The sequence below is a fragment of the Macadamia integrifolia genome, unplaced genomic scaffold (genome assembly GCF_013358625.1).
Source record: "Macadamia integrifolia cultivar HAES 741 unplaced genomic scaffold, SCU_Mint_v3 scaffold289, whole genome shotgun sequence".
Classification (NCBI taxonomy): domain Eukaryota; kingdom Viridiplantae; phylum Streptophyta; class Magnoliopsida; order Proteales; family Proteaceae; genus Macadamia; species Macadamia integrifolia.
In genome coordinates this window covers 210,670-225,027 of record NW_024869034.1, presented here as the reverse complement: position 1 = coordinate 225,027, position 14,358 = coordinate 210,670, and the positions used below count along the sequence as shown (strand labels likewise).

At 40.4% G+C, this 14,358-nt stretch overlaps 1 long non-coding RNA gene across 1 annotated transcript; it reads right to left on the bottom strand.

Annotated features, from left to right (window-relative positions):
* Positions 1 to 1,705: 1,705 nt before the first annotated feature.
* On the bottom strand, positions 1,706 to 6,256 carry LOC122067396. The gene is made up of 2 exons (XR_006136684.1): positions 6,121 to 6,256; positions 1,706 to 2,189 (listed from the first exon to the last, which is right to left on the bottom strand). It is a non-coding gene; the product is annotated as an uncharacterized LOC122067396 (long non-coding RNA).
* Between the last annotated feature and the right edge of the window lie 8,102 nt (positions 6,257 to 14,358).

The following is a 14,358-nucleotide window of genomic DNA, read 5'->3' as shown; positions in this document are numbered from 1 at the left end:
CCCTGTTGCCAAGGTAGGTTCCCCCTCCTTTGTACAAGCGTTTTCTCTTCCTTTTCCTTTATATAATCATAAACCTAGCTTAAAAAGGACCCCTTTATACATTATATAGTAATGGGGGCCTTGGAAAGATGGAACCCATACCCACAACACCTAACTAGGTTCATCCTAACATATGGGTATGAGAGCCATGAAAGTGGGTGCCCTAGTTTGGGGAAAACACCATTTTGAAACCAATGAGAGGGTGAAGGTCAAATCCCTCAACATAAAAACTAGGGTTTCATGTTGTAAGAGAACCAGGATGACCACGGGAAGGAGGGACCACGGTTGGGAAGCCAAATGGAAAGAAAATCCCCATTTTCGGCCAACTGGCTGACCCAATCGATCGACCTAAAACCGTCAGCTGGTTACATCATTGGGTTGATTCTGCTCAAATCTGTACACTCTTGGATTCATCATTCAGTTGACACCAGCCGATTGGGATCATCATCTAGTCCCATCATCCGATTATAGAGACTTTGGCCTTGTCTTAAGCTCCAATTGGAGATCTTTGTAGTGTTTTGTTTAGGATTTTAAATGAATAAGATATAATATTTATGCATATTTTTCATTAGGTTAGCCTAACCTAAGTGGGAGGCGAGGTGATACAAAAGTGTTTGATTTTCTAAGTTCGAGGTCAACTTAGGTGAGTGGGTGTTTTGGCTTAATTTATGGAATGGTTATGTTTTTAATTTCATTTTTGTATATCCATAATGGTTATCATACATGTTGGGCATTGAGATCATGATTATGCATGTCTTATGTGAAATAGAGCATGTGTGTGTGAGTATGTGCAAATTGAGAATGTGATGAGGATGTGGAAATGTGCAAATGTGGATGTGGAACGTGAGGGGCATCGTGAGGCGAAGGAGGAATTCTTGTTCCTTATGCCCTTGGTGCGTGAGTATGGATTTGATGTGTTTACATTCATAGTAGTATGCATGGCTAGAGATCACATCACTGGTGCTATAGTCCCTTGCTCATAGGGGATGGGGTATTGGCTAATCAATGGGCAAGTCCGAGGTTCATTTTGGAATATCAAGTCCGATGTATGATGACTGGATATCGTACACGGGCATTGCACGTCGTGTACTATGCAGTTGTGGGGATTACTCCTAGGTGCTTACTAGGTACCCAAGTATAAATGTAGGGACCGATATGCTCCTGCTTGTAACTAGCTTGTATTGTCGAGGAATACCACCTATGTTGCGTAGCACTCAAAACATTCTATTGGACTTAGTATGATTTCCTAGGTTATTACTAAAATAAATTCATGCCGCATAACATGGCATCGATTCTGGTATGTGTGTTCAGTTCATCCGCTTGTAACTACAATATGAATTTAATTATGTTAGATTATCTTACATGTGAGTTATTAAAGTACTATACTTGTGATCTAGGAGGATGAGATGGTCACCGAATGGTGTCTAGGTTACATAGCCTTGGTTATGAAGGGTGGGTTGTAATAACAATGGTATTAGAGTGCAATGCTCTACTTTAACCTACAACACTATAAGATACTAGGGAAGCTGATGTTACAGTAAAATAAAAATTTCAAAAAAACTCATAAGTCTTAGCATACACATTAGGAAGACTAGCCTAAATGTCAAAGCCGAGTGCAAAATAAACAATTATAACAACTACATAACAACAAAAACACAATGACAACTGATCTTAAAAAAATGAAATATTATTTATATATAATATTCGATTACAAAATCCTGGGGCATTTCCCTGTTGGTAGGACATCAATTACATCATAAAAAAATGTCAGAAAATTTAGATTCCCAGATCTAACACATCATTTAACAAAAAGATAAAATAAACATAAATACATCAAACATCAAGAATTTAAGGATCTAGAAACTAGGAAAGTGACTCAGATCTTTGGACAAGTCTTCCGGGTTCACTGAAATCTTGAAGTAAGAGGGTGAAACTGTGGGGGAAGTGCCAAAGGATGGTGCTCCACACGTTTGGAATAACAACCAAAAGCTCACCAAGAAGTGATGAAAAATGAACTATAAAAATATAGTTCAGATTGTTTTAAAAACATTAACTTAAGAAGGTGGTCTATTGGTCCTGATGGTTTCGTCGACTAGTGAAATCACCTTGAGAGCCCCAGGCCTAACAGACTATGATTTGGATTCATCATCCTGTTGGCATCAACCAAAGCAGTCATCAGCCGATGACACCGACCAGTTGGGGCAAACAAAAAAAAAAAAATTCTGATATTACATGTGTTGCTTTGGAGCATCAAGCATTATCATATTTAGTAAAATTGGGACATATTTTAAAAAGCAAAATTGACTGTTATTGATGGGGGTTATATGATCTTTATGCTTGACAGAAGTCCAAATGGCACCAAAGAAAGCCCATGCACAATTAGGACGACCACCTAGTAAGCAACACCGTGTCACAAGGGCAACAACTAATAGGACTCCCCTTCCTAAACCTAAGCACGAAGAGGTACCCAGACCTATAATACCTAATGTTCCTCCTCCGACTCCTCCCATAATGAGCTCAAGATGTGGCTTCCATTCTGGAAAATTTGATACATGATTCGTATAAGCAACAACAAGAGTTTATAATAGGATTGGATAATCGAATTGAGAATGTGATCTGGACAAGGGAGACATAGCCAATCCCACCACCTGTGCAGCTAGTGCATCAAGGCACACACCCATCAACTATATCGGTACAGCAAGTGCCATATGCCATTAACTTAGTTCCTCAGCCTATCTTGGATGGAACTGTACCACATGGACCATAAACTCTACAGTCAAACTATGGTGCATGAGTGGATGAACACTTATAGGCTGATGTAAAAGTTCCAGAAATACAGACCCCCGTACTTCAACGTAATCTCTCAAAACCCACTAGATCCTGCTAATTGGATGGATGGCATGGAAAAGGCATGAGTTTATGGGTTTAGTACAAGGACCTAGATCTATGATGGAGTACCAATAGAAATTCAAAGAGCTATTCTTCTTTCCTCCAATATATTTGAAGGAAGATGAGGCCAAAGTAAGGAAGTTTGAGAAGGGACTATAGTTTGGAACTTGGTGCTATGTTGGTAGCACACCAGTTACATATCTAGGCTTAGGTTGTCCAGGCTACTAAGGCTATAGAGGATAGACAAAAAAATAACTTCCTGAGCCAACAAGGAAGGAAACCGGCAGGGCAAGGACTTGACAGAGTGGTGAGAAGGCTATTCCCTAACCCCATGCCCAACCAGCTCCGAAGACCTGATGTGGGACAAGTTTCACATCAGTCGAGGCCTATTGTGACCAATCAAACATGGGGACCATGTTATGTTAGTCAACAGATGGGCCATTTTTCTAGATATTACCCATAGAGGATTCTTGGGGATCCATAAATAGTACCTCCAAGACCAGTTCAGCTTCAATTGGCCACTTGTTCCACTAAATATAGGGAGCTAGACCACAAGGGCGAGTGTTTGGCCTCTTCTGAGGATGTTGAGTCTACATCTAGGGTCATCACAGGATCCCTATGGATCTTGATGACACTTGCATATGTATTATTTGATTCTAGTAACCCGCTAATCACAGGAAACTACAGATCTCACCAATATTCTTTGGTGACTCCCAATCAAGTATCGCCTTCACTTTTCCATGATCAGTTTCAATGCCTTTTTCTTTTTAATGTGTCATAGAAAGTTCAATTAAGTGAACTAGAATTCACATTTGCTGAATTTTGCATGCAACTGCTTTTTTCTCAATCTTTACAATGCCGAGGTCAAATCGATGGCATGTTCTTCCTTACTTTTTGAGTAGATCATGATGTCATCAATGAAGATGATAATAAACTTATCTAACATATCATGGATTACTTGAATCATTAACTTCATAAATGCAATTAGAGCATTGGCTAATCTAAATGGCATGACTAAGAACTCATAATGCCCATAATGGGTTCTGAAGGTGGTCCTTTTCATATCACAATCTCTGATCTTGAGTTAATGGTACCCCGATTTGAGATAAACTTTGGAGAATATAGTTGCACCTTGTAACTGATAAAATAAGTCATCAATTATGGGCAACGAATCCAGTTCTTGATTGTTAGCTTATTTAGCTCCTGGTAGTCTATACACATTCTCATACTCCCGTCATTTTTCTTGACAAATAGCATTGGAGCTCCCCACGGTGACACACTTGGCCTAATGAAACCCTTTTTAAGCAATTCTTGAAGTCGGTATTTTAGCTCTCTTAGTTCTGATGGTGCCATTCTGTATGGGACCTTGGACACTGGTGCTACTCTAAAAATCAAATCAATCGCGAATTCAGTCTCCTGGTCATGAGGTAGTCTAAACAAATCTTCAGGAAACACATCTAGGAATTCTTTCACCACGTCTAACTCTTCCAATAGTGTTATATTTTTGGTTGTGTCCATAATGTCTGCAGGGTAAGCTTCACACCCCTTGTCCAACAACCTCATCATTTGAAGAGTGGACAAGACCAATTTCTTAGACTTCTTCACCTTGGTTCCCTTGTACACAAACTCAACCCCATCCCGATGCTTGAACATTATTTTTCTCTTGGCACATATCACACAGGATCTGACTTCTTCACCTTGGTTCCCTTGTACACAAACTCAACCCCAATCCCTAGGCCTAAACACTATTTTCCTCTTGCACATATCTCAGAGGCTCCATAGGTAGATAATCAATCCATACCTAAGATGACATTGAAGTCACTCATGTTTAATTTGATTAGACGAGGTATCTTCTCCCATCCATAGAATTGTAATGGACATGGCTCATAAACCTCATCCTATCCTACTTCACTTCCAGTAGGTGTACTAACTACTAATTTGCTTGTTAACTTCTTTAGTTTAATTCTTATCTTAACAGCAAATGATGCGGATACAAATGAATGCGAATTACCAAAATGATGAGTATAATGTGCACATCATTATGCATGAGTACAAGAATACAGGCATAAAATAAAATAAAAGAAACACTCCATAAAGATTAGGGCACCCACTCACCTTGGTGTCCAAGGTTATAAAAATCTCCCTTCTAGATTGGGTGGGTTTCTACACAGCAAATCAGATTCCCTATTCCATAACACACTTCAATTTATATATTATATAATTAAAATCCCAATTTTTTGTTTTGATTAAATGGGGTCATCCCTGTTCCCAACCTTTCTTACTAGTTTTCAATCCAGGCACATCCCACTCATTTCTGTAATTTCCTGGAATTGAATTGAATATTAAGGCCATCATTCAGGGTCATATTATCCCCTTTACATGTGCATCACAGGTCTTCAATATGCTTGAGGAGTCAGGTCAAAACAATAGCCTTTCAGGCTTCTGAAAGTCTAACCAGCTGGAGACAGTAAGGATAACCGGTTAGCCCAAATTTTACAGAACTCAATTCTGCAGAGTCCTTACTATTCTCTGTCATGGTGATTCAGGTCCTAACCCCCTACCTGAAGTCCGAATTGGTCATAGCACACTTAAGTCCTTGATTTAGGCCTCCTACTGACCCATGTATGGGCTCCAATTTTAAGCTTCAAAATTGTGAAATCCAATTCTGCAGAATTTCAGAATATAACCTAGAATTAAGGAGTTTTGCAGAATTGAGTTTCATTTCCCCTCGTATCTTCTTAATTGAGGCTAGGTATATATCAAGAACAATAATTTCTATCAATTTTTTATTGTACACAATTCCTATGTAAATAGGTTAATAAAATCCTGTTAAAGAGACCCAATAACATCATCAATTAAAACTCTACTCTAAGGTATTTTGTAAACTTTCCCTTGGTTGGTCTTGATTCAGCCCCAATTCATATCTGGGCTATTAAAATTGCTGAAACCCTATGTTCTAGGGTTTAGTTGGGTCAAGGTTCCATCAGTTGGGTCCCTAGCAGCCCCTAGGAATTAGGGTTTTCTCTCCTAAGCAACTACACAATTCATAGAGAGTTCTTGGCTGCTCCCATTTGGCAAAAAAAAAAAAAAAAAAAAAAAAAAAAAAAAAAAAAAAAAAAAAAAACCCTAACCCTAGCTTCCCTATTCCTGTAAAATTACTCTCTAACCCTAGTACAGCAGTACGAGACTTACCTAGCTGCAAGCTTGGTCCAAAATTCCCTTAGATAGTTAAGCTCCCTCTTTATCTCTCTATCATCTTCTTCTTGTTTCTCTTTTTCTTCTTCTTCTTCTTCTTCTCCTTTCTCCTCTCTTTCTTTTACTGTTACACAAGGTAGTCCAAAATGAGTATTCGATGGGATCTCCCCCCCTTATATGACTCTCCACCGACTTGGCTAATGACCTGTTTTGGTGGAACCTTTAGTGTGTTTATATATATATATATATATTCCTAATAATTTTAAAGTCTTAATTTTCCGTTGAAATATTCTTAGTATAATTAAATATAAACCTCTTCACCCAGGGGCAGATTAGGGATTTCACATGGCTAAGATTTGCCATTGATTTATTTTGCATATAATAATAGTTACCAAACAACTATTGGTATGGCACCATTTGAATCTTTTTATGGGAAGAAATTGGGATGAAGTTGAAGAAAGAAGAATTTTGAGGCCAAAATTGATACAAACTACTTGTGAGAAGGTTGGTATGATCAGAGAAAGAATTAAGGCATCTCAGTCCAGACAAAAGAGTGATGCATACAATAGAAGAAAACCTTTGGAATTTGTTGTGGGTGATAAGGTGGTTCTGAAAAATCTCACCAGTAAGAGGTGTAAGAAGATTTGGAAAGAGAGGAAAATTGAGTCCCAGGTATGGGAGACCATTCAAAATTTTGAATCAGATTGGCCAGACAGCATACAAATTAGCATTTCACCCTAGAGTTGAAAAGGTTTTACAATGTTTTTCTTGTGTAAATGCTGAAGAAATATATTCCTGATCCTTCACATGTACTGCCTATTGTTGAATCATTGGATTTAGAAGATGATCTGAGTTATGAAGGACAACCCGAAGGAATCTATAATAGAAAAGAACATTAACTTTGAAATCGTACTATCTCTTATGTAAAGGTGAAATGGAGAAACCAAGAAGCCTCCTGGGAAAGAGAACATGAAATGAAAGAAAGATATCCAGAACTGTTTGGATAACCAGGTATGCCTCACAAATTTCGATGGCAAAATTTTTGTAAGGATGGGAGGAAATTGTAATACCCTAATCTGAATTTTATACCTCTAACTATGAACATGAAAGCGTACATCGCAGAGAAAGCTAATGCTGGCATGGTTTGCAGCTGTGGAGTGCCAAGAAGGTAGAAGTAACCCCACCTACTCCTGTTCAGCCTACGAACATAACTGGAGAGCTCACCAGGAAGTATGGGCAAATAGCTAATCTTTAAGTATATAAAGGGCTAGGCATAGAGGGAAGGATGACAAAGCAAAGGGGGCTGAAAACTACCAAACCGGCCAGCCAATTGGGTAGGCAAAATGCATTTTTCTGGGTTTTGCACTATGGGCCCCACACCTCTGCTATGCAATCCCCCTTGTACCCTTATGGTAAGAGACTTAATTAAGGCATGAAATACATATTTATGCTAAGAAATAAAATGGGCAAAATAATATATAATTTTAATTACATATTAGTTAATTTAATATATATATATATATATATATGGAATTAGATTAAGGCCAGCCAAATAGACCCTTAAGTCTATTTGGCCTGCCTTATATAAAGGAGAATTAAGCGTAGAACCTCACCTAATTGTGGGCTGCTGAATAGTAAGAAGAAAAGGAAAGAAACGAGAAGAAGAAGAAGAAAAGAGAAGGAGGAAGAGGAAGAAAGAGAAGTGAGGAGAGAGATAATTCACTTCAGGTTGCTATTGGATCGAGTTTGCACCTGGGTGAGTAAACTCACTGCCGTATTAGGGCTAGAAATGTAAATTTTGTATGAATGGGGTAGTTAGGGTTAGGGCTTTGCCAATTGGAGACAGCCAGAGAAACTCTGTGACTTTTGCAGCTGTCTAGTAGGGAAAGCCCTAATTACTATAGGCTACTGGCGACCTAATTTGTAGGAAATCTATCGATACCTAACCCTGAACCCTAGGATTTCCACCAATTTAGTAACAATACATGAAATTGGGACCGAATTGTGGATAAATGGAGTGCAACCTTGTCAAGCCCTAGAACAGGGAATAGTTTCAATTCTTATTTTTAAGAATTCAATCAATTCTTCTTTGGAAACCCTGTTATGAGCCTAACAAGGGTTGGAATGTTATTCTTATACTTGTAGGTAACTATACCTAAACCTAATTGAGAGATTGGATGCACCAACCGTTTGTTTGTAGTTGAGAAGGGCTAATGCAAAAGTATGCTAACACCTCGATCACGATCGGGTGGATCAGAAAATGGAATCTAGCCCGAAGGAACTCCTCGTACAGACATCTTGTCGTTGAGCACTACTAGCCTCACCGACCATGGAGCGAGTTCAGGTGAAGGCATGCCAAAAAAAGCAAAAAGACGTCAAGCAGTTAAGCCCGTTGACAAGGGCTCAAAACCCTAGCAAATTATGCCAACCGTTCGGTTGGAGTTGAGGAGGACTATTACAAAAGTATGCCAACACCTTGCTCACGATTGGGTGGATAAAAAAATGGAGTCCATCCCTAAGGAACTTCTCATATAGACACACCTCATCGTTGAACGACATACAAGAAAACACATCCCTTAAAGGAACCCGCGGAGTAATCAAGTCTGGTATGTGGTAGTGGGATCGAATCCTAACAAGGTCCTCTTCCACAAAGTGGCCAGGATAGTTAAGGGCCTTGAACCCGATGCCCATGGGGATGATGATAGGCCCGATGTCCCTTTGAATTCCAAGGATGTCTAAATTAGGGCCGGCCCTAAAGAAGAGGTCGTGACTGGAACTGACGCAATAGCAGGACCAGAAGTGCCTCCTTGAGGGACATTCAACAAAGTATGAGCAGCGAGCATAAATGTTACCCTATGATTTCTATTACACCCGGGCCTTAACCTGGTCTAATTTGAACTATTGTGATAGGTCTCAGATCGGGGGGAGAGATGACCCCACTTGCTCGTGTATTGCTTGCCAATCCAACTGGAGGGAATTTAGACCTTTCGATCCTAGATAGTAAGTTACCCAACACCCCACACCGAAGTCCTGGCACACACCAAAAATTTCAGAAGACCATGAACACAGCCTAGGGTAACTACTTGTGCGAGACCAACTGGTGGACAACAAACTATCTTGACCACCCAAAATATGCCACCGGAAGCAGCTTGGGCCTGTTTTCACTGACCTATTTTCGTTGGCCATTTAGGCTACTAGTAGGGTTCCGATGCCCATGGGTTCCACAATCTGCATCGTGAACAACCCCAGTTGATTTTAAATACTCTCCCACACCTTCCTTATGACAAGTGCACCCTATGGACTGAAGGAGTTGGGTCTAGTGGCCCGAATCGCATAATAACCTACTTTGACCAGATAGGGTCCAACCAAATGGACCCTAGTGAGAGACTTACTATAAGTGGGAAGTTAGTCTCATTTCCCATTTTCTCATTTGCCCAAAATGTGGAAGAGGAAAAGGAGAGAAGCAAAAGTGAGAGAAAGGAGGGGGAAGAAGAAGGAGAAAGGATTTGGGACTCACACTTGCTCCTGACTAAGCGCATCCTTGCTAGAGTTAAGTGCTACCTCTCTTACCATCTCTCTCTTCATTTTGAGCTAGGACAAGCTAGGTATAGATGGAATCTTAGTCCACATACCTTCTAGAGCTTAGGGATTATGTATTTTACCTCCCTAGTGCTATTGTCGAGCTCAAACCAAGTCCGGTGAGCTCTGTCAACAAGTTAGACCAAATGACCATCTAGGGTTTTGATCGTCCGATCGACATATCTCCCAAATGGCCTGGTGGAATCGGGATTTTAATGGCTTAAAATGATGTTAGGAACATCCCCCACAAACTCCATGGAGCAAATCCTGGCGGTTGGGACCGAGTCGGAAAGCCCCAAATCTCACAGGTAACTTCTGTACTACCAGCGGAAACACCCCAAAGGAAACATTGGGTCTACTTCCGCTGACTGTTTCCACTGATATGTTTCAGTCTTAGGAGCTCCCTATTACCTTCATCAGAAACACCTATGATGTTTACGATGAAAAGTGACTATTTCCTGTGACTGTACTGTTAATGTGGGACTTTGTCTATGCCCTTTGGGAGTAACCCCTGTGGGACCCTTTCGATTTTCCAACATATAATAACACTTGACTACGTTTGTGCCTAGGATAGAGACTTACACATACCCCAAGGTCGGTAGCGAATTGAACAACCGATGGCCATACTTGAACCCCAATCCACACAAGAATAATCAAGGTGAGGGATGTTTTTTTTTCTTTTATGGAATGTTTACAATATTAACAATTGTTCATATGTCATCGTATATTTAAATTATCATTTTATTATTGACAAGTTTATGTTGACGATCATGATTTTGATGAAGTTTAGGTTGACGATCATGATTTTGATGACTATGTCAGTTCAATTGTATTAGAAATGATAATTATGATATGAGATGTATATTGATATGTGTGGTGGGATCTGGTGTGGCCGAGGTGGTTTCGGTACTGTGATCTCCATGTGATTGTTGTATGTATGAGACAGAATTCGATGTGGTCGAGGTGGTACCGATATCATGATTGTCGTATATTTGTTGCATTCATGCATTGATTATGTGCATTAGAGTTAGTTGTAGTCGCAGATTACACTTTGTGGCTGATGTGTTATCGGTATTGTGTACTCCGGGACTACATTTGAAAATGGATACGCTTCTTGGCCGATGGGAATCTTGGTATTGCGTAGTCCAAACTCAACTGCTTTGCATGCTAGATAGGTATATAGTCATGGGTTACACCTTGTGGCCGATGTTCTCCCGGTATCGTATACATCATCACTATACTTGGAAATGGACCCGCTTTGTTGTAGATGGTGATATCAGTGTCACGTGGTCCATACTAACTGTATCATTATTAAGGCATATAGGCTATTGTGGCTAGGTGATATTCCCCATGCTATGTCCCCTTTTCAACAGGGGTAAGGTGTTGGATAACCCAATGGTGGTATGTTCAATGACTCTTCCTGGAATGCCACACCTATGGTACGATGTGATTGTTTCCAGAGGAGGAAACTTATCTGGAGTGGCCGACGGTGATATCGGTGTTGTGACTGCCAAGAGGGGCTTATCAAGGTTTACTGGGTTACTGATGTATGCATACCATGATCGACAAGCTCCTAATCACGGTTAGGGCTTGTATCACTGTGTAGTCGATGGCGGTTCCGTGACCAGGGATACTGCCTAATGTGCCATAGTAGCATTTACTAGACTTAGTTGTATTGTTAGGTGGATAATAAAGTAAATGAATTGCATCACGAGCATCATGGACTATGTGTTTAATTCTTGTAATCATGCATTATGAATTATTTATGCGACTACCTTTGCTTGGTTGTGCATGAAGCCCACCCCTCCTGCAAGTTGGAAAGCTCACCCCATGTATATGCCCTTTTTAGATGATGATGTAGGTACCATTGTACCTATGGCATGTGACCCATTAATCTCCTGGCTGGAGTATGTTGTGAGTAGCTAGTGGATACCAGATGTGGAGGAGCACGACTAGGACTGTGCTTACGTTGCACCCTGAGGAGCACGGTGCAATTTTGGTGATTTTGATACCGAATGATACTATTGGTATTTTTTTGGGCTTATGTATGTATAAGTCATGATTAATTCTAAATAGGTAAACTTGGTTATGAATATTTACATTATCACTAGATGTTCCCCATTTTACTTATGATTCCACTACTATTAGTTGGTTTGTGTTGTGAGATTGTGAATCGTTAAGGTACTGCTATCAGAGATCCTAGTAGGTTCATAAGACAGGTAAGTGTCTTACTCACACCATTGGTATTCCTATACGGTATGTTGGGTCTACTAGAAGTGGGGTCTGATAGCTTGGTATTAGAGTGCGATGCTCTGCCTTAACTCACAATTTCAGCTGAACTATGATTTGGGATTAGGTTGAAAATAAAAATTTCAAAGATAATAATTAATAGAATTGTACAACTAGGTGACAAACATAGGTGTCAAAGCCATTTCATTATATAAAATACTTGAATACTTAAGCTTACACCATTTTTCATAAAATAAAATGACAAAAAGCAGGGAAATCCTAACTAGCCTAAATACCTAAGAATTCATAAACTGACAGAAATAAAGATAAGGAAATAAATTTCAACCTAACACCTAAAACATCAGACTAGAAGCAAAAGCCAGCTGTTTCGAAAAGTATAAAATTGTAAATCCTAAAAACTAATGTGGTAACATAAGCCACTACTGCTGCTGCTGATCATACTCATGAACCTGACCTTGATTTTGGGTCTGACTCTATGCTCCTGGAGGTGGCACTAGAATGGCAAGGTGGAAGACTATTGCTTACATCTGTACCTCAAGGGAGGCCACCCTAGCCCCCATGAGATAGTAGTTCCTGTCCATGCTCTCTAGTCGATTATCCACTCTCCTCAGCAGATTTGTGGTGGTGTTCAGGCTGGCCATCATGTTATTGAGACCATAAGGCCTCGCACCCCTAGTGCTATGAGAAGATGAGGCAACAGTGGAGCCCATAGCCTATGGGTTAGGCAGTGGAGCACCACCAGCAATTCAGTAGCACCACCAGCACCATCAAAACCTCCACCAGCACCATCATCACCTCCACTAACACCTCCAACACCACCTCCCTGGTGATCCTCCACCTCCATTGGTTGTTCCCCCTTGGCCTCATCGGGTGAGACCTCACCCATGTCCACTGTCATCTTCTTCAGGGAATCCTGATTGAAGTCTATCACATCAGTTCCTAAATACTCCTCATCCTCCAAGTTCACCCCAAAGTGAAGGAACACCTCAATCAGAATCCTCCCATAGCATAGGTTTCTGGCCCTACGTGTCCCTCCCTCGAATCTTGTCACCATGGTCCACATCAGTAGGTAGGGAAGATGAATCTGCACCCCCATATACACACAGTACGTCACATAGGCATGCAGCACAGACACCTCGTCGTAGTGGCCACTAGTAGGAAGGACATTTAACTGAATTTCCTTACAGATGACCTTCAAGGTGGCTCAGTAGTTAGTAGTACGGACCCACCCAAAACCTACCTTGGTGAGCATGTTGTTCATCTCTTGCCAGAACATAGTCTAGAGTCCTGGGAGGATAGTAGGCCAGATCTGCTGCATTTGAGACCATCAAAATATTCGTTAGTTGCACCATATTGAAGGAGATTTTGACCCCCTTCACTTAGGAGGTGATCCTCATCTCTTCCGTTCCATGGTTCACACATTGGAGGTTGTAATAGAATAACCTCACCAGCCGTGAGTAGTATCTCTGGTTGGGTTTCAAGATACGATACCACCCAACAGCCTCGAAGCTTTAACTAAGATGAAATCTTAAAAAATCTCTGGTCTGCACATACTTCCCAGGGTTTACATTTTGATACTCAAATTTTTCCTAATGATCCTGTTCAGCCACGGAGCAGAACAGTTGATGGTCATACTGTTCCTCCTTAGGAATATCCAGTTGTTCTTGTGTGGTGGCACAACAAGTGCAAACAGGGTGATCAAAGATGATTGCAATGAGATTCCTATGGTTTTAGAGAATAAAACCTAAATTAGGGGGGTAAAACGAATCTCACAGAGAAGAATGCAAAACCTAGTTCAAAGAAGAAGAAAACTCACCTTTGATGAATGGGAAAGGTCGATCGGTCACAAAATTGCACGTAGAAGGTGAAGGATACTTGGGATAGACCTCCCTATACGTTTCCTCTCCTTTCCTATAGCTAAAGTTAGGGTTTTGTGAGAAATAAGTGAATCCTGAGCCTATTTATAGTGTTTTTTGGCCCACTGGAAACAAGCCATCGGAAACACTCACTGGGTTTGTTTCTACTGGCTGTTTCCACTGAACATTTTCTAGGATTTTTGGCCTCTGGCACTTCCATCAGAAATAGGTCTGATATTTCTGGTGGAATGACCTTGTTTCTGGTGGATTATGCCCCTGTTTTTCGGTGAACCTTTTTGGGGAGAAATATATATATATATATATATATTTTATTTATGGTGATTGCTTCCCTACTTGGGGTATTGCTCTCTTATTATACGTGACATCAGGAGATACATTGTAGGCCTTATATCAATCCAGCTCCAGTATATATATATATTTTATTTATGGTGATTGCTTCCCTACTTGGGGTATTGCTCTCTTATTATACGTGACATCAGGAGATACATTGTAGGCCTTATATCAATCCAGCTCCAGTGCAGTTCAGAAA